This window comes from Bombus fervidus, chromosome 18, assembly GCF_041682495.2.
Source record: "Bombus fervidus isolate BK054 chromosome 18, iyBomFerv1, whole genome shotgun sequence".
Taxonomy (NCBI): domain Eukaryota; kingdom Metazoa; phylum Arthropoda; class Insecta; order Hymenoptera; family Apidae; genus Bombus; species Bombus fervidus.
The window spans coordinates 7400512-7419057 of NC_091534.1; the positions used below are offsets into that span (position 1 = coordinate 7400512).

General features: G+C 38.5%; 2 long non-coding RNA genes across 1 annotated transcript; one reads left to right on the forward strand and one right to left on the reverse strand.

Moving 5' to 3' along the window:
• The window catches only part of LOC139996411 (uncharacterized), a 283455-nt gene that overhangs the window by 167914 nt on the left and 96995 nt on the right, over nucleotides 1-18546 (forward strand).
• On the reverse strand, nucleotides 2945-3522 carry LOC139996394 (uncharacterized). The gene is made up of 2 exons (XR_011802221.1): nucleotides 3166-3522; nucleotides 2945-3012 (listed from the first exon to the last, which is right to left on the reverse strand). It is a non-coding gene; the product is annotated as an uncharacterized lncRNA (long non-coding RNA).

Below are 18546 nucleotides of genomic sequence, written 5' to 3' on the forward strand. Positions count from 1 at the left end.
TCTTCGAAAAAATACATCGTACCGTTCATTTTCGACGTGAAAAAAAAAAAGAAAAAAGAAAAATGTATTTACTTGATAAGCGTGATATAATAAATACGATGTTACGCTGCGGTTACATTGATCTTGTGTGTTTCTCTTTGAAGGAAAGCGATCTTAATCCGCGTTGCAGTGTTCGATCGATAAGCGATAAACTGTAATTTTTCCGATAAACTATTATTATACAAATTGTTACCCACGCTTTGAAGTTATTTTTTGAAATTAACTTCTTATATATGGTAATACGTTAATTAAGATTTCTCGCAAAGATGTGCATCATAGCGATGCGCAGGCCGCTGATTTATAAGGAATAACATGTATTCTGTAAAATTATTCTTTATTAAAAAAACTGATTCATACGAAGCTTATGTTAAGAATACACGTTTCTGAATACACGTTTCAATGAGAATTAATTTTTTAAAATACACAAGCATTACATATTAAGATACATACAATATTATACAGCGTATATTATATTAAACATTGAAAGTAGCTTTATCTCTACAGTCATTTAAATCCACGCTTCCTCGTAATTTCAAATAGAATAATTTTTCTATCCAGGATATTCTGCCGTGTTATTATGCACATTTGGCGGCGCGAATTTCACGCTGTCGAACAGCTTAAGTTAATAATTCCAGGTAAACGCGTGCAGTTGACGAACGATTTATCGTAATTCGTCTAACCACCAATTATTTCGCAGCTAATTTTAAACCAATTACAAGCATTTCAGTGTATTTTCTAAACGATCTATTACGAAAATGATTTGCTCCTTTAATTATGAACAGCTTCTCCTGCTAAACCATAATCATTAATTACGCAATTATCGATAGATACGTAAAGAGAGAGGAGGATGACAGGAGAGGGACAAAGTTTAATTCAGCTCTCTTGCCACTCATTTTACATCGATAGTTCTCTAATTAGGAAACTTCAACATTCATATTTATAAAAATAATCCTTTTCCTACCACGTACACCGTTTCGCAACTACCATATTATTGTCCACGTTCAACAGCGCGAATTTAGGATTTTTCATTTTCCTGAACGCGTAAAGATACAACTTAGACTGTAATTTGAGTTCTCGGAAAAGGGCCCCATGGCAAATAAAAAAGAAACAATTCCTACGACTCGTTTGCAACAATTTCTCGACATTACTTTTACAATTATATTCCAAAACTCTGTACTGTACAATTTTAACACGCTGTTCATCTCTACTCGAACGTAGCAAATACTTGTACAGTTGAAGGAAAAAAGCTGGTGTGCTTTGAAATGTTCACCAGAGAAATGTGTTTCGTTCAACGTCTTATTTTTCCCAAGGATAATAATCAACGTTTAAAACACAAGTCGTGTAGCGTAGACTCGTCGAGAAGGAAACATCCTGAGTGCTACGGAGCTGGTGGCTCCGCGATGAAAGTTGCTCTAGCCTAGCCAGCTAGAAGCCTGTTGTCTGGCTACTTTCTAAATTTAGGCGGTCTTGCTTTCACGCGCCGAATTTCTGCGCGAAATCACGTCCAACGTAACGCGCTCCTACACGCGGTTATTATTCTTGACACGCGTGTTAGCCAATAACGTTAATCGAGTCGCCTGGAAAAACGCACGATCAATTTTCCGCTTTACGTCCGCTGCGAACGATGATTCACTGACAACGCCAACAATTAACAGTTTATCGTTCGCGTTGAATTGCACCGAGTTGATCTGTTAGACAGAAAAAGAGAAAAGAAGCCACGAGAGAATTTTATGGCGAAGAAATTTCATTTTCTATTTCAGATTTCTTTCTTCGGAATATTATATCGCATCTGTTTGTTTCAGTCCGATGGCTTAGAAATTTTTCACTCTTGGCTATGTACTAGTTTATAAACGTAAAGGTAAATTTGCAGATAAACTACAGCAGCAGAAAGATATATCAATTTCTTGAGAATGTGTTAAGGAATAGGTGAAGGTTCGAATTTATTCGTTGGATATGTCCACCTAGATAATTTTTTCATTTCACCTGGCTAATTTGCACGATCGATTGCAATTGTTTAATTCGTCGCTAGCAATTGAAAGACTCGAAAGCGATGAAATTCCAAATGAAATCTGGTTTAATGCGGAATAGATAGAGAGACGGGGCACGTATGATAAAATAATTTAATATATAGTAATATTGTAATATCCTGTAATATTTTAGAATATCGATTCTGGTTAATTAGCATCACACTGACAAAAGCGTTTCGAGTTACTTGAATTTAAGCAATTTAAAATCAAGTTTAGCGATTAATCAGGACGAATATAGAAATCTGAAATATATTCGAAGTTAAAAATAGCCACTGACCTTTATGAAATTATCATCAGTCAACGACTGATATTTTTATATCAGAATATTTTTATATTTAACAATTGTACCTGTTCGCGAAGATAATGATTTTTGCCAATACTACGCTTATTTTCCCCCAGAAACAAAAATACTTTTTAGAAGAAAATTATTTCTTTCAATTTTTCTTTTAAAAAAAGAGTTTAGGAAAAAGGTTTCTTGCATTTGAATTGAAAAAATATGTGTAGCTTGACGCAAGAATACCTATATTTTTAATTTTGTTGGAATCAGCAACCAGCGAGCCAACCGCTTTTCTTTTGCTAATTCGCTCGAGTCAGTTCTTTTCTCACGACCAGTTCTCACTTTTACAGCAAACTTTGACATAGACTTCTACAAGATTCTGCCTCTGTCAACCATGAGACGATTAGGATTTGTAATAGGAACATTAGGAATAAAAGACTTCACATATTACATTTATTTAAACACAGTACATTCGTTTATTACACCGAATGAAATTCACAATTTTCGTCGTTGTAGGTATCGACGAATCAAAGCATCGCAAACTAGCGATAAATCGTAAAATTAAAACGAGCCAAACCAAACAAGGCATAGACGCGTAAAAACTCTTTCTCTTCTGAACGTTCCTCGATTCCTCCACTTTCGACCGTGACCGAAACGTTTCTTTGGAAGCTCCCCAAAGAAAAGAAAAAAAAAAAAAGAAAAAAAGAAAAGAAAAAATAACTGTAACGGGACTCGTAGTAACGTTCACGCTGGTATGAGAACGTCGAACGATCGAACCACCGTTCGTCGCTCTGACACGAACCAACGAAAGAGGAAAAACACGTTTGTTGGTCGAACAGTGAACGCTAATGCTCTCTATAAAATACTCTGGCGATACCGACTGAAATTAACTCGCCTGAGAAACCGTTGCAAGCGTACGGCACACCGCCGGATGTGTATAGATGGTGGAGTATGTGATTCACGGTATGACTCAAGCGTTAGCTGCAAGAGAAGGCGCGCCTGGATCGCGCGTTTTCTAACCGGCCAGTCGCAGCGCAACTTAATGCCCGTGGTAGAAAGATCCGACAGGACTGACCGAGATCGCCGTTCTGGAATCTCGATTTCTCGGTGCAGCTACCTGTTTCGACACCTGTTATCGATATCGCGCGTGATATCCGCTAATTACGACGAGATGTTGTTGCATTTGTTGAAGATGGTTATCGATATTACGGAAGCTGTGACTCGTTGGCAATTTTTCGTTGCTGCCGCCAACTGGTTCCATAAGTTGCGATCTATTCGGGATCAAGCGATTAGATAATTAGCAGATTGCGGCGGATGTTTATCAGGACGTATGTAAATTTACGTTTATGTTGGTGGAATCGAAGAAACGGAAACCGAACGGAGATTTGTTCTCGATATTACGAAAGAGCTGTGACTTGTTAGGAATTTTTGCTTATTTTTTCCAACCAGCTTGGTAAATTGCAATTAGATAATTAGCAGATCGCGGGTATTTATCAAGACGTATGTAAATTCACGTTTACGTTGGTAGAACTGAAGCTGAATCGAGATCTGTTCTCGTTATGACTTGTTAGCAATTGTTTTCACGTCATAACGCGATTAGTTGGAATCAATGAAATTAGACAATTGGTAGATTACGGATGTTCATGAAGATGTACGCTAATTTACGTTCACGTTGGTAGAACTGAAGAAAGGGAAGCTGAATCGAGACTTGTTCTCGCTATTACTGAAGCTATGACTTGTTAGCAATTGTTTTCACGTTACAACACGATCGGTTGAAATCGATGAAATTAGACAATTGGTAGATTACGGATGTTGATGAAGATGTACGCTAATTTGCGTTTACGTTGGTAGAACTGAAGAAACGGAAGCTGAATCGAGACTTGTTCTCGCTATTATTGAAACTGTGACTTGTTACCAATTGTTTTCACGTCATAACGTGATCATTTGGAATCGATGAAATTAGACAATTGGTAGATTACGAATGTTCATGAAGATGTACGCTAATTTACGTTCACGTTGGTAGAACTGAAGAAACGGAAGATGAATCGAGACTTGTTCTCGCTATTATTGAAGCTGTGACTTGTTAGCAATTGTTTTCACGTTACAACACGATCGGTTGTAATCGATGAAATTAGACAATTGGTAGATTACGGATGTTCATGAAGATGTACGCTAATTTGCGTTCACGTTGGTAGAACTGAAGAAACGGAAGATGAATCGAGACTTGTTCTCGCTATTATTGAAGCTGTGACTTGTTAGCAATTGTTTTCACGTCATAACGTGATCATTTGGAATCGATGAAATTAGGCAATTGGTAGATTACGGATGTTCATGAAGATGTACACTAATTTACGTTTACGTTGGTAGACCTGAAGAAACGGAAGCTGAATTGAAATTTATCACCTAAACACACGTAACAAGTACCGTAGATATTTCACACATTTATATCTATTCTGTAAGTGTCACGTATTTGAATTTCTCATGAATGTCTCATGAACATTTGCAGTTGGTAATTAGTTCTATGAACACTTTGATCGATTTGTGTTTAGAACGACGATCGTCAAACTAATGCCAGAAAAGAACACTTGCCGTCTGTTTATCAGATCATCGTAGAGAAATCATAAAACTTGAAGCGTTTATTTAACAACTCAGAGTAATATAAATTAATTTCAAAGTAATATTAATAACAAGTACACTCGTTCGATTCGATCTCATATTTTACACGCTATGTACTGGTTTGTTTTCCCAAAAAATATATTAAAATGTGTTAAGCTTATATTTAAACACGCGAACGTTCTCATCATCTGTTTATAAGCCATTAGAGCGATCGATACGGTTCGTCTCGTGTCTTTTCACTTTAAAAACTATACGCGTACGACTATTCCTTCTACTTTGAATTTCTTAACTCTAAAGCAAAGGCGCGCCGCGCCATATGTGTGACATCTTGCTTTTTTCTTAATGTCTTTAATGCTGGCATAAATCGTGCGGGAATGCTCGAATAGTTTAAAATCTATGCTCCTCGCGGAGCTTCCATTTACGCTTTTTGTACAACAGCGTGCCTCTTACGGTAAATTTAATCCTGTTAATCGAATGCGTATGTCGGTCGACGAGCTTGATAACAAAATTGATATTTTCTATGATTCTAAAACAGACTTGATCGTTGCCATCAGTTGTTACTCGTAATAAATGTTCTCAATTATCTTTATCCATTTTTTTTTCTCGTCTGATTTATCGTCTACGTTTCTCATCTTCTTTCTTCGTCCCGCGTACTGCTGGATGGTGTTTCTCCTTGGTAAATATGTGCTATATTTTTAATTATAATTATAATTGCGTATGATAAGAAGAACAAATTTATAACAGTCGTGTCGATAACTAGCAACAAACACACTACCATTTCTGATGATTCCGAGGGCGCATCTTTTACCTGTAATAGTCAAATGACAATTCCCTAACGTCCCTAACACCTACGATCCTTCATCGAGAGAATCGCTTCTGAATCTGAAGAAAGAAGAATAACATAGAACGAACAAGTATCACGTCTACGCTACGTTTGTACTTTGTTCCATTTCATCGTATTTTATCAGTTACCTATGAGCTCTGTTAATTCCTGCGATGCGCGCGGAATGTCTCCGGATCATCCCCTCGCAGCCGCATGGCCTAGGATCGGTGATTCACTGTGAGTCAGCGGTTCGTTTCGTCGTATTTAATGTGCTGGAAGCGGAGAATGATGCGGGGTAAAGCAGGAACGCCGCAGGTTGATCAGTCTGCATGCTCTCCGCGCCGTGAAGCGAAACTTCCGTGAACTTGTACGCTCGTCGTTGGACGTCTAAATAACCGAGAGCCTGTCCAGTTCGATACGTGTGGCGTTGAAGATACGAGCCAGCCAACGAGTCAATGTTCTTTGTTCTTGGCAAAGATTTTCACGCAGACCCGACCGTATTACGTAACGTGGAACGTCGCAGACCGAAGCGACGCCATTCTACTTGCACTGTTCTACTCTCTATAACGCACACAAAAAAAAAAAAAAAAAAAAAAAAGAAAAAGAGAAGAAAAGGATTTATTACTGTAGCGTAAGAATTGGTGAATTCTCTTCATCCTCTTTCACGATCGAGTCTCGATCGGTCGAGTATTATTTTAATTGGTCACGAGCTAACGAGTATGGCGATGATTAGATGCAATTTATACGAAGCTTTGATTTTTTTATCCTGTTTGAAAATTAAGTTTGCCTTATTTTCGGGCTCGACGAGTGTTATCATCGACCGAAGTGAAGATTGGTTGGAATTAACAAGATCCATCGATTCTTTAATGACATGCTGAAAGAAGTTTGAAAATGCATAATCGCATGAAATACAGAGTTTGGTCATTAAGTTTCTATTATTCGAGGTTCATGAGCGTTATAATTGGCCGAAATGAAGATCGGTTAGAATTAACAAGATTCATTGACTGCTTGAATATTACAGTTCGTACAGATTGCTCGATAAATATGAATGGCATAAATTATAAGTGCACACGTGAGTACTCTTGCACTCGTAAGTATAGGACAGCTGCTGAGTTTGTACGAAACGTGTGATAATTGACCCAGATTGTGCGACAGATTATTAATCCGTGAGAGTTTTGTATTCGTGTAAGATTAACGAATAACACGTAGTTGAAAACTTCCCTCGTCGAATAATAATTCGTACGAATTTTAATTTCCTTTTTACAGATTTCTTCGCTTTAACTAATTTCTCCTAAGTCTACCGAATGATGCTAATGCTACCATGAGAAGAATCTATTAAAACAAATTAATACCAATACGTTGTACATAATACTTGTGTTATTATACGTATGATATATTCAGTCGTACAGTACTCGATACAGAATTACGTGCTCAATGCATAGTATTCATAGTAGCTGGCGTACATTACCTATTTAAGTATCTTACGATCAAACAGCTGGCAATATCTCTTTGAACATTAAGTTTGGATACTACGTATCTATCATCGGTTTGATGGCAGGCTGATACGATCCAGCAATTAATTGGAGATAGAAAATTGTTGACCATTTGCCATTTAATTATCAACCATTTAGCTTTGACGTTTAAGAATCTCGAACAGTGTATCGTTTACAGGCAAAAATAGGATCCTCAGATGGCGACTCGTTCTTCTCGTCAAATAGTACAGTTTTATCGATAACAATGGAATATTCACTCTCGGAATCCATTCTTGGAGATATCGAAAGGCGATTTCTTCGATTATCTCGAATCTTCAAATCGCCCCATCAACTTCTGCCAATCTAATCGCACACCCAACACCGTGCAGACTACCAATGGACAATGCGAAGATCTTGGCTTAGCGCGGATCTTGCACCTGGTCGATGGAATCGTTGCCACGCGAACCCAGGCGAAACTGCCGCGGAACATCCATCGGTTTGCGTGGATCGTTGGCAAACTTCTCGTCTCCGCTTCCTCGAGAATCGTCGTCTATTCAGCTGGCTACGGGGAAGAAGGTCGCCGTGCTTTCGGTCGTCGCGATTAGGGTGAAAAAGCGGCCAGGCCATACGTACTGACGTATATATAGGAAAGGGTGGATGAGGAGCGCGAAGGAAAAGCAGCGAAAGATAGAGAGGGAGAGGGAGTGAGCAAACGTGAGAGCGCGAGTAGGTGAGCGAGAGGAGAGGAAAAGGAAAAAGAAAAAGAAAAAGAGAAGGAGAGACACTGTGAGCTGGAGGAAGAGCGGAGAGGAGAGCGAGGAGAAAGAGGAGGTGGAGCTTGATACGAGGACGTTGGAGAACGGCCGTTAGATATACACAGTTTGTGGCGTCGCCGTCGGACGTCCTCGGGCGACGGCGCCACCGTCGCCCTCGTGCAGGCGTCCCTCGGCTAAAGTAGGTTAGGTCGATGAGGCCACGACGATGCCGCCGCCGCGGTTTCTGCGCAGCGGTCTCGATTCTTCAGCTGCTGCCTGCAACCGTCTTCCTTCCTCCACCGGCGGACGATGATTCCGCGAATAGTCACTTGTAGTTACGGTCGCTCATCGATTTTCATAGTTCTTCGCCATCACGGCATCGTGGATGGAACGTTTACTTGGACGATCGAGCGATGACAATATGCAAACTTAATCGTATCGATTATTTGGCATCGATGCGTATTGATAGGTGGTGGAATATCGATGCACACGGTAGCGGGAATAAAGTATGCATCGATATTATCGGTATCGGTAGTCGTCGTTCAATTGGTAGCAATGAAACGCGACAATGAAGTTACATCGTTTGTTTGAATCAGACGTTACGAATATACGACAAACATCGTGTTTTTTTTTTTTTTTTTTAATACTGAACCTATGTACATGGAACGTAACTGTGGAATATCGAACTTGATTATGAAATAGACTAGAAGCAATAGAATAGTACTGTGAACAGAGAAAGACAATGATCTCCAAAAAAAGTGGGAGAAGGATAGCAAAAATCGTGTGAATCTTCTTCTTCTTCTTCTTATGCGATCGATCTCGAATGTCAGCGATTCTATCACGTTAAAAGAAATTTGCTGATGTTGTGGATAAAATTACGAAGAAAACCAGATCTCTCGATAAGTATCGTATAATGTAATATCAATATTTCGCACGTATATACAGCAGATTCTCTTCTATCGTCGCTAATAAGCTTGTACTTGATGCGGAATCGAACCGCGATAGAAAAGAAATTCGCATTTGAGAATGACCAGCGAGCCACCGCTATGAAATCGTAATATTCACGCAGAAATGGCGAATCGTATTATGAAAAGTCGCGAGGTAGTCGCCGATAGACACAGAGAAGTCGATATCTCATCTACTTGCCTCTGATAATTTCGTATTCGTAGGACCGCGTCGAGCCGGAACGCTTTTCAGGGATTTTAGCGCGTTTTAATATTTGACCAGAAACGACGGGAATTCGTGAAACGGAAACGGATAGTTTTCGAGTAGTTTCCCAGGCGAATCGTCGAAGTCAATAATAGTTAGTTCGAGTTACAAGCTCATCGGTTTTTCTATTTCGCTCTCCGCTTCGTTTTCCACGTTTCAAAGGTTGTGGAGGATCGTAACGAGATCGCGATATCAACATCTTTTTAGTGCCACTTCCGCCAACTCTTTCACATGTATACAGATTTTCATGTAATAAATCGTAGCTATCGCTTCGTTCACCGAACAGCCAGCTAACGAGCAATCAGTTATCATTACAAATTGTTAATTCTATTTCTACTCCTCATTTTTGGTGATCGTTCGATTACATTTGCTTCATGCGAGAATTATTTTCGTCTGTTGGAAAATATCCGGATAACGGTAGTTGTTATTACGAATTATTAATTTTGTCTCTACTGTGTAATCATTTTTTAATAATCGTTTAATTATATTCGCGTTACATCAAAATCATTTCTATCCATTTAAAGATATTTACCACCCAGTAGATAATAATCCCGTACAACGTAATACGTTTAGGAAGTATTTTTACAGATCCACGAGACGTAGAAACCAGTTCAGCTATCCTAGAATACTAATGGTCGCGTGTATAGTCACTCATAAAGCCGCGCAATTGATTTTCCTATTCCTGCCATCTAGTCCCTGTCCGCTCGAAAAGCGACGATAACTCGAACTTTCTCTTGCCGTGTTCTCAGGTCTAATTTTCACCGTAACGCGATCTTCGACGCATCCAAATACGTTGATCGAATTTCATCCTTGATTTTTAACGTTACGAGGGAATCACGACGCTTGGCGTTCAAATTTCCCGCCAAGGTTATCACCAATGGCGCAGCAACTCGCCGCTTGAGCGGGCAATTTTTTCCACCGCTTCTCGATCCATCAGATGTTTTCCAAGCGATGATTCTTAGTTGGTAATAAAATATCAGCGTGAAAGCGCGAAGAAACGGGCTATCGTTGGAAGGCAAAAGCGAGGTTATCATGTAGGCCACGTGACGTCATATCACGGTCTGTTAACAAAATGGCCGCCACCACGACTGGACATGGGGTCATCATTTGGCAGAAAAATTCGCAGCTCTCGCGCGGCTTATGATCGATTCGGCAAACCGCGACTCCTTCTTTATTTATTTATTCACGAATTTATTTTAAGGCGACGTCATTAACGATAAAGCCATTAGCGGCCATCTAGAAAGTAGATAATTAGTAATTTCACATGTTTGCGAGGTTACGCGATAATCGGTTACACGCAATCGGCCGGGTTTTGTCTGTTGAAAAAAAGTTCAAGAACTGCGAGCCTTCTAACACAAGCGACGAACTGGTTTTTATTTCTTTTTTTTTTTTTTTTTTTTTTAACGTTACGTACGTAATATACGTTTGCGGAGTATTCACGTTCGTCGCCAACGTTTTTCTCGTAAGCGATAAGAATGAAAAAAAAAAGCGAAGCAGGAAAACGATGAAACTTGAATAAATAGTACGCGTTGAACATATATCGTGTACGGTAAAATTAGAATACGATATAGTACAATTAATCTGCACTTAGATCGAGTCGATATAACGTAATTGCTGATACAAATCAACATCTTTGGGAAAATTAAAATAGATGTAATTTATTAATACGTTTTATGTTCATTTGCGAGTGCAAGTTAAATCTTGTATGGAGAAACGTTAACATTACAATTAGCAAGATGATCTACAGAAATTAGAGCGACCGCACTTATTCGCCTCGTGACGTTATTAGCACGATCGATCCAGTTTCATAGTGTTTGAAGCATAATTTATAGCCATCTTATTTTCTTTGCTTTCCATATACTTTGCAACTCGTTCGGCGACACATTTTGCAAGATTTACTGCTTCATCAAATAGTAATTCTTTTCTTATTTATACGGTAGAAAAGCTGACACAAACCTACACGGTATATATTTTTAATTCGCAGTTTACTATCGAAATGATATAATAGGATTCAGTAAGATTTCAGAAATATTGTTCAGTGTCGCGTGTACGACGATAAAACTATTGATAGTTCGCTATGAGTAAGAACAAGTGATAAAAAGGATGATAAGTTGCTATTCCAAGCAGAGATCCACGCTGATTGTGCATATTGATGGCTATTTACTCCGCAGTTTCGTTGTTTCGTTTCCCTTACGACGCGTTTTATAGTACGAGGAAGTTTCTGCGATTCTAAGCACGTGATAATAAATTAAACACTGCAGTGAATAATCTGCGCTGCACGAGCTGCTCTCTACAGTTTGATCAACTAAGACACGTGCTCCTTCTATTATCATATTGCTGGAAATCTTGTAAAAGGAATTTTCATTTCATTCTTTCTTACGATAATATTCTCAGCGATAAAAAACACAGCATGTGACGAACAATCTGCATTGTAAAAATTGTTATATTCTTAAGAATCTTCGCATGTTACAATTTGTTTAATTTTACGACAATATTTTAAACAATAAACTGAATGTGTTGTACAGTTCTGTCAGCTGTTAGAACGCGTTATCGTATTATTCTGTTGTGACATTGTTGAAAATCTTCACACATTATCTTCCCCCATGGGAAGAATTTCATTTTCCAGATTTTCTTACGACAACGTTTAAAACAATAAGTTTTAACACATAGGGAACACACGGTAGCTCGTAAATCAGTATTGCAGCCGAAGTATAAGTCGCGTTTGACATTCACCAGAGTATTTATCGCATCCTTTCCAAATCGCTGACGCTGCTTATTTTAATGATCGTATTTATATCACGAGCTGCAGCAATAAAACGCGCATGGGGCAATAAATATTAGTTCGAAGTAATTAAGTATCAATGTTACTCTTTGTGTAAACGTATTGCTTGACGTGCACGTATAGTTAGGGTATCGTGTTCTTGAGTTATTCAATACCATGAGTCACACATACGAGGCAAAAAAATGATTACGACTCACACATTTCCACTGCTTGAATAAAATCCTATTTAATACGCTACTTGTGCACTGATTAATTAGATTCACGCGCGTAATTGGTTTATTTTGTTGGTCTCAGCGATGCTGAAATTTATCTACACGAATTTTCTATTGCAACAAAATGCAACGTAAAAGGAACAAAGAAATTAAACGATACGAACATACAGATACATATATATTCAAATAGAAACTTGACAAATATACATTTAATAAAACTATCTTTAATTCAGAGCGTATTTGCTTTTGTTATTTTTCGATGTCAATGCGAAAAGGGTATACGGCGTCGTAACTTTTCCAAATAAATTTTACTATTCGCTAACGGCTGTTCAAACAACAGAATTTCTCGTAATGCGCCACTTTTTAGAAAAAAAATTGCCCAATGGGATCTTTGTTCGTGCGAGAGTTTACATTTGTTTCGAACTCGAACCCAATCTTTCCATGTTCCATTTTAATTCAAAAGAAGTCCATCTTTCTCTCACTTTGCAACGGTTTTGCAACGCTTCGAGCAGCTCACTCCATGTAATTTACCGTAACTGCTCATTTTAGACCAGCTGCTAAACAGTTACATACGTAGAAATCCCATAAATAACTATCATGTTCGTTTCATTACTGGAAGTATAGTGCCATCATAAAATACCAGTTACTAAATAAAAACAGTGATAGGTATCTTGGAATTGTTTCGGATCGTTTAAAAGCTTCGAAGATGCAGAATATTCAGACAGTGAACAAATCAGGCATCATTTGAGTGACCCAGTTTGCTTACAAAGTAGAGACGCTGTAAATATCTTAAATATCGTAATATTTTTTATATTCCTATTCTTACTTTTACATATATCTCCTATCCCTTTGACCAATATCATAATGATTTTATCGATATATTTATTATATCGGTATTCCTGTTACTGTTCCTCTTTCCTTATCAATGTCTTAGCGACTTTATCGACGTATTTATAAATTGATATCGATAAGTTAGGAATAATCTATTGGTAATTCTTTAACCTAATTATATTATCAATAAATTACTAACAGCTTATTAACATCAACTCGTAAATGTATCGATGAAACCATTCGGATGTTGATAGGAATGAGAATTTAATAGAAATATATCGATAAAAGATCATTAAGAAATTAACAAAAGGAGCAGCGATGTACGAGATACAACATGCAACGAGTAACAAAATCACAATCGATTCCATTCACGTGATCTTCTCCAAACCTATCGAAATACGTTAGAATATCAATTAAGAAGCTTCGGTTGATAATACAGCTTTAAAAAGTGAATAAGAAATTATCAAAATGTCGAGCGAGGTTCAAGTAATTTCGAAACTACTCATCATCGTGTACGATTTTTAATTCCAGTCTAATGAAAACAACAATCTTCCCTTTTCCTTCCCCTTGTTGTATCGTTTATTTCGTTTGTTCCCTTCTGATCGAACGATACTTGTTGGGCTTTTACGCTTATTTTGCGTACGAAAAGGTAATCTGTCGCTTGCGATAAAACTAGCCAATGTATTACACGCATGGGAATATTTAACAGGCGCGGTGAAACGCCTTGGCAAAAATCGTTTAGAGCCGAGAAAAATGGAAAAGCGGAAACGAGCGCCTGGTTACGTCCGGAGAAGCTTCTAATTCCATCGTCTAATATTTCGGGTTTCGGCGGCGCGCAATTTTTCGCCGTTGGACGGGTCGCGTGTCGAGGTCTCGTTCAGCTCGATCCTCTCAACAAATTTGCGTTACATGGAACCCAATAAAATATCGAGTTATTCAGTTTATCGCAGGCAAATGAATTCACCGTGTGTGTATATGGAACTCGGAAAAGGGGTCGGTCGTGGGCCGCGCTGCTATCGAAAACAAATTCCCGAAATGTTTGCGTGAAAGGTGTTTACGTCAAAAATAAATTTCCGTAATATTTGCACCGCGTCTGTATATGTTTTTGTCTGTATGGTTTTTCACGACCGTTCGTTAACGGCTATCCTGCGTCCGCCCGCGCAATAATCGCGCACGATAATTAATAATAACACGGACTGCGATTCCTCCCGTGTTAAGCAACATGTTTCTAACAACAGATTACCCTTTCGTGACGTACGCAAGTATAGCGAGATTATGTCATCGACTGTTGAAACGACACGCCAAAATTCTCTCTCTCTCGTTGGACAAGTCGCGCAGTATATGGAAAATAAAAGGGAAAGCTTATGAAAACCTTGTATTATTAGCTGTGTTATATGATACATTTAATATATACGTAGTAACACTTGATTATCTTGGTGGTATCGTCGTGCGATAGGTTGCACGAACGCAGACAGCGAAAAGAATGGAAAAATGGTTCGAAACAAGCGCGAGCCTGTACAGAGTTTCGAACGAAAGATGTGCAAAGGCTGGGTCGACTTGTCTTTATCTTCGGCCTGTTACTTTGCTTCGAACGATCGGTAAATTCTCCGGTAAATGGTAACCATTTGGAAATGAATATTTCGGCGACAACTCGCGTTATAAACAGCAAATAAAGAATTTACCGTTGTACAACTTCTTTTTCTCATCTTTGTTCGTAAAATATATCACGTAATTTGGTTTCAGAGAAAAATCCTGCCACACGATCCACGGCGAACGTAGTCGCGAGTCACGTTCAAGTTTGTTTGCAACGGAATAAACAGCCGCTGATTGGTCGAAGAAGTAACAGAGAGCCGGTCTGCACGCGCAAGTTTCATTGAAAGCGTTTCATTAACGCCGACCACCGCCAGATATTATTTATTCTACGCGGCTCTTATCTTTCGATGAAGAAGCAGTGACGGAGGGCTGTCATCGAGCAGAAACTCCGAGGGACGTTGATCGCGATAGCAGTGGACGCTTGAAAATGTCACCAGCACCAAGATAATTAGAGGATCATCTCTGCGTTAGACACTTTATCTCTTCCTTTGGAGTTCGGTATCTGTTAGAAGCTCGTTTATTTATTCGCTACATTTATTTATTTAATGGATTATCTTGCCGAAATAGAAGCAACTTGTTTTGCTGATTGCTGGGAATATAGCCGGAATAGCGCGCATCCAATTTTCCTCTAGTTCCGCTGAGACATTTTGCAGTCCTTTTAGAGATTTTTGAAAGTTTGTGTTTTCATTATTTCATTCGTATTTCACAATTTGTCCAGCTGCACGTTTGCTCAATTTTTGTAACTTAAATAACATGTGGGTGGCTACCTCCAGTGGGACACACCGTCTTCGAGGTAACCGAAAAGAAGCGAAACTTCTTTCAAAACAAATTTTGCATCTACTCTGCATCCACTCGAATCGTGCACATCGCGTTAGGTTCGTGTCATTGTTGGAATCAAACGCTTTTAACAGGGAAATTTTCCGCACGGACTTGCGACTCCGCTTGAATTAGAATTTCTTTCTTCTTCTTATAGCAAGGACGATCTGTGACGTATAATGCGACGAAATAGATGGTAGAAACTAGATATTGGGGAAAAGGGTGCGTCATATTACGTTTACAGTATCTATGAACACATACGTATACACACAATTGCAAATACCTGCATAGTGGCGCACATAAAGACCATATTTTTATTAATATCTGCCAACGTTTATTACATCTATGCGATGCACATAGCAATCCACGCAGTGCGCGTACAAAGCTCATACTTTTTAATTGCACACCATTTACAAGCTGTCACTGTATTTCGCGATACTTTTATGCCACCTTGTGTTTTATAACACAGCGTCACGCACGAGAATTATTCAGACTGATTAAAAAATTATAGTCCTTGAGATCTTCCTATCGATTGGCTGAATATTCGGCATCGAGGAGATCGTTTAATTCGTTTCTGAAAATTCCTTGGAAATGCAATTTTCCAATTGTTAACGACACTGTCCGTGCTGCATGCGCGATATCACTCGCAGTTACTCGAAGAAACATTTCGTCTGCATCTTTTACCAATCAGTTTGTATCATAAATTCTCTTCCTCTAACTTGCCGTTTCTTTTCCTAGAAAATTGTATACCTTGGTGCAATTTAATACTACGCTAAAAACTATGAGCTTGAAATTATTCGGCTAACTATCTCAGCGCTGTTAACGTGTCTTGTGACAAACGAAATACAAATGCAGCTGCTTGCTCCGTGTACAGCGGCTATCAAGACCGCGAGGATACAATTGAAAAAGGGAATGGAAACAGCGTTACATGGAGCTTAATTACATCTATTGAAGGAAGCATTGCCAAAATCGATATGTAATATCGATGAAAGCCATCCAGCTAGCGATATCTTCTCGTGTTCGATTTAAAATAAACCCGGCGGTGCCGATTGTCTCCGGCTCCATTCGTTTCTCTTGTTTTCCTGCTCTTTGTCCCCGTGTACAGCCATGTGAAATGAGCACGATTAACGCTCCGCCAGGTTCGTTAACTAAATCGCTTGATGATGTGAAATTAACGTCGGAGAAAATTCGTTCATCGAATCGGTTCGCCGTACCAAACTGACTGTAAGCCTTCAGTCACTTTCAATCGACGATATACGCAATCGCGACTTATTTCAAAACTCATTCGTTTAGCTACACAAGATTTTTGCTCGGTAGATTCTTTTTTTCAGATTTCAATGTATTGACAGAGGGGATTTAGTTTTCTTCTGTCAAAGTTAGAACGATAGCAGGAAAATAATATTCCGCATATGCTGATATTAATCAGATATCATAAATCAAATTACGTAGGGCTCGAAGCTTCGAAGAGAACGTTACGTTATCAATGGTGTGTTCGTTTATATAGTTAACTTTAAGCTGCGTTTAGCTTTAGTTTTATTATGCAGTTGATTATGGTATTATAATACTTTTTTTTATTTAGTAGATTATTTACAATCAATTCTCATACAGAATTTTAAGTAAATTATTTTGGCGTGGTACTGTAACTTGGATTATAAAAGCTTGTAGTATGTTTGCTTCTAGTTGAATCTAATGCTTCGATCTAAGGGGTACTGCCTCTTTAGTCTGCGGATCTGATCCGTCGTGTCAATTAATTGGGTAACTAACGGGTTTTGGTGATTGTTGACTCTTATATTATATCTGTTTCTGAACTTGGATATTTCTTCTTTGACTGTGAGTATCTTGACGTCGCGATGTATCGTTTCGTTGGTAACGTACCAAGGTGCGTCTATCAAGGATCTTATAGTCTTTGATTGGAATCGTTGGAAAATTTCTACGTTGGAGTTGCTCGCTGTTCCCCATAGTTGGATCCCATAGGTCCAAACAGGTTTCGATATGGCTTTGTATAGCATTATTTTACTCTGCGTGTTTAAGTCGCAGCGTCCGCCAATGAGCCAGTAGAATTTGTTTAGTTTCGTTTTCGGTTCTTTGGATTTCTCTACGATGTGCCGTTTCCATGTCATTCTCCTGTCTAGGATCATGCCCAGATATCTGACTGAATCTTTGTTTGGTATTGGAATATTATTTATTAAAAGACCAGATGTAGAGTTTTCTTAGAAGCGGTGACCACTTCAACAGTTAATTCTTATGTTATATCTGTTACTGAATTTGCGTCATCTACATTGATTGTGGGTGTCTTAAGGTTGCGATGTATCGTTTCGTTGGTAACGTACCAAGGTGCGTCTATCGAGGATCTTATAGTCTTTGATTGGAATCGTTGGAAAATTTCTACGTTGGAGTTGCTCGCTGTTCCCCATAGTTGGATCCCATAGGTCCAAACAGGTTTCGATATGGCTTTGTATAGCATTATTTTACTCTGCGTGTTTAAGTCGCAGCGTCTGCCAATGAGCCAGTATTATAATACTTGGAGTAATTTGCCACGCTTTTTAAATTGGTACTTTACCTTTCAAAATAGGTCCTTTTCAATAGAAATTGAGGAAAGATACCGAGGAAATTGTAGAGTGTTGGCAGATTTTCAAACGAAAAGAGATGGGAGATGGAAAAAGGAAAACGAAGACAGAAATGTGTATTTATTAGGTTGTTGTTGTTGGAATGGCGAATTTCACAAACGTGGACTACAGGAGAATTACACGGTAACTTACATTTCCCATTTTGGTAGAACAATGGACATAAAATTCATGTGAAATATGTTGCCGATTAATTATATTATAATTGTAATTAAAAAATATCCAGTCGTAACACTGAAATATCGAAGAGACGTAAAGAAATAACGTCGAATCGAAGCTTTCCACTCTGATAATTACGACTTTTCATTCGCAATGATTTAAACATATCGAACGTATATTCATTCGATCGATATTCTTCTCAGAGAAGTTACGCGCGTTACGGAATTTTTAACTAGCCAAGTATTAGGTTGTCCGAAAAGTTTCTTTCGTTTTTCTTTTAACTGATTTTTTAACTGATTTATTTGGATTTT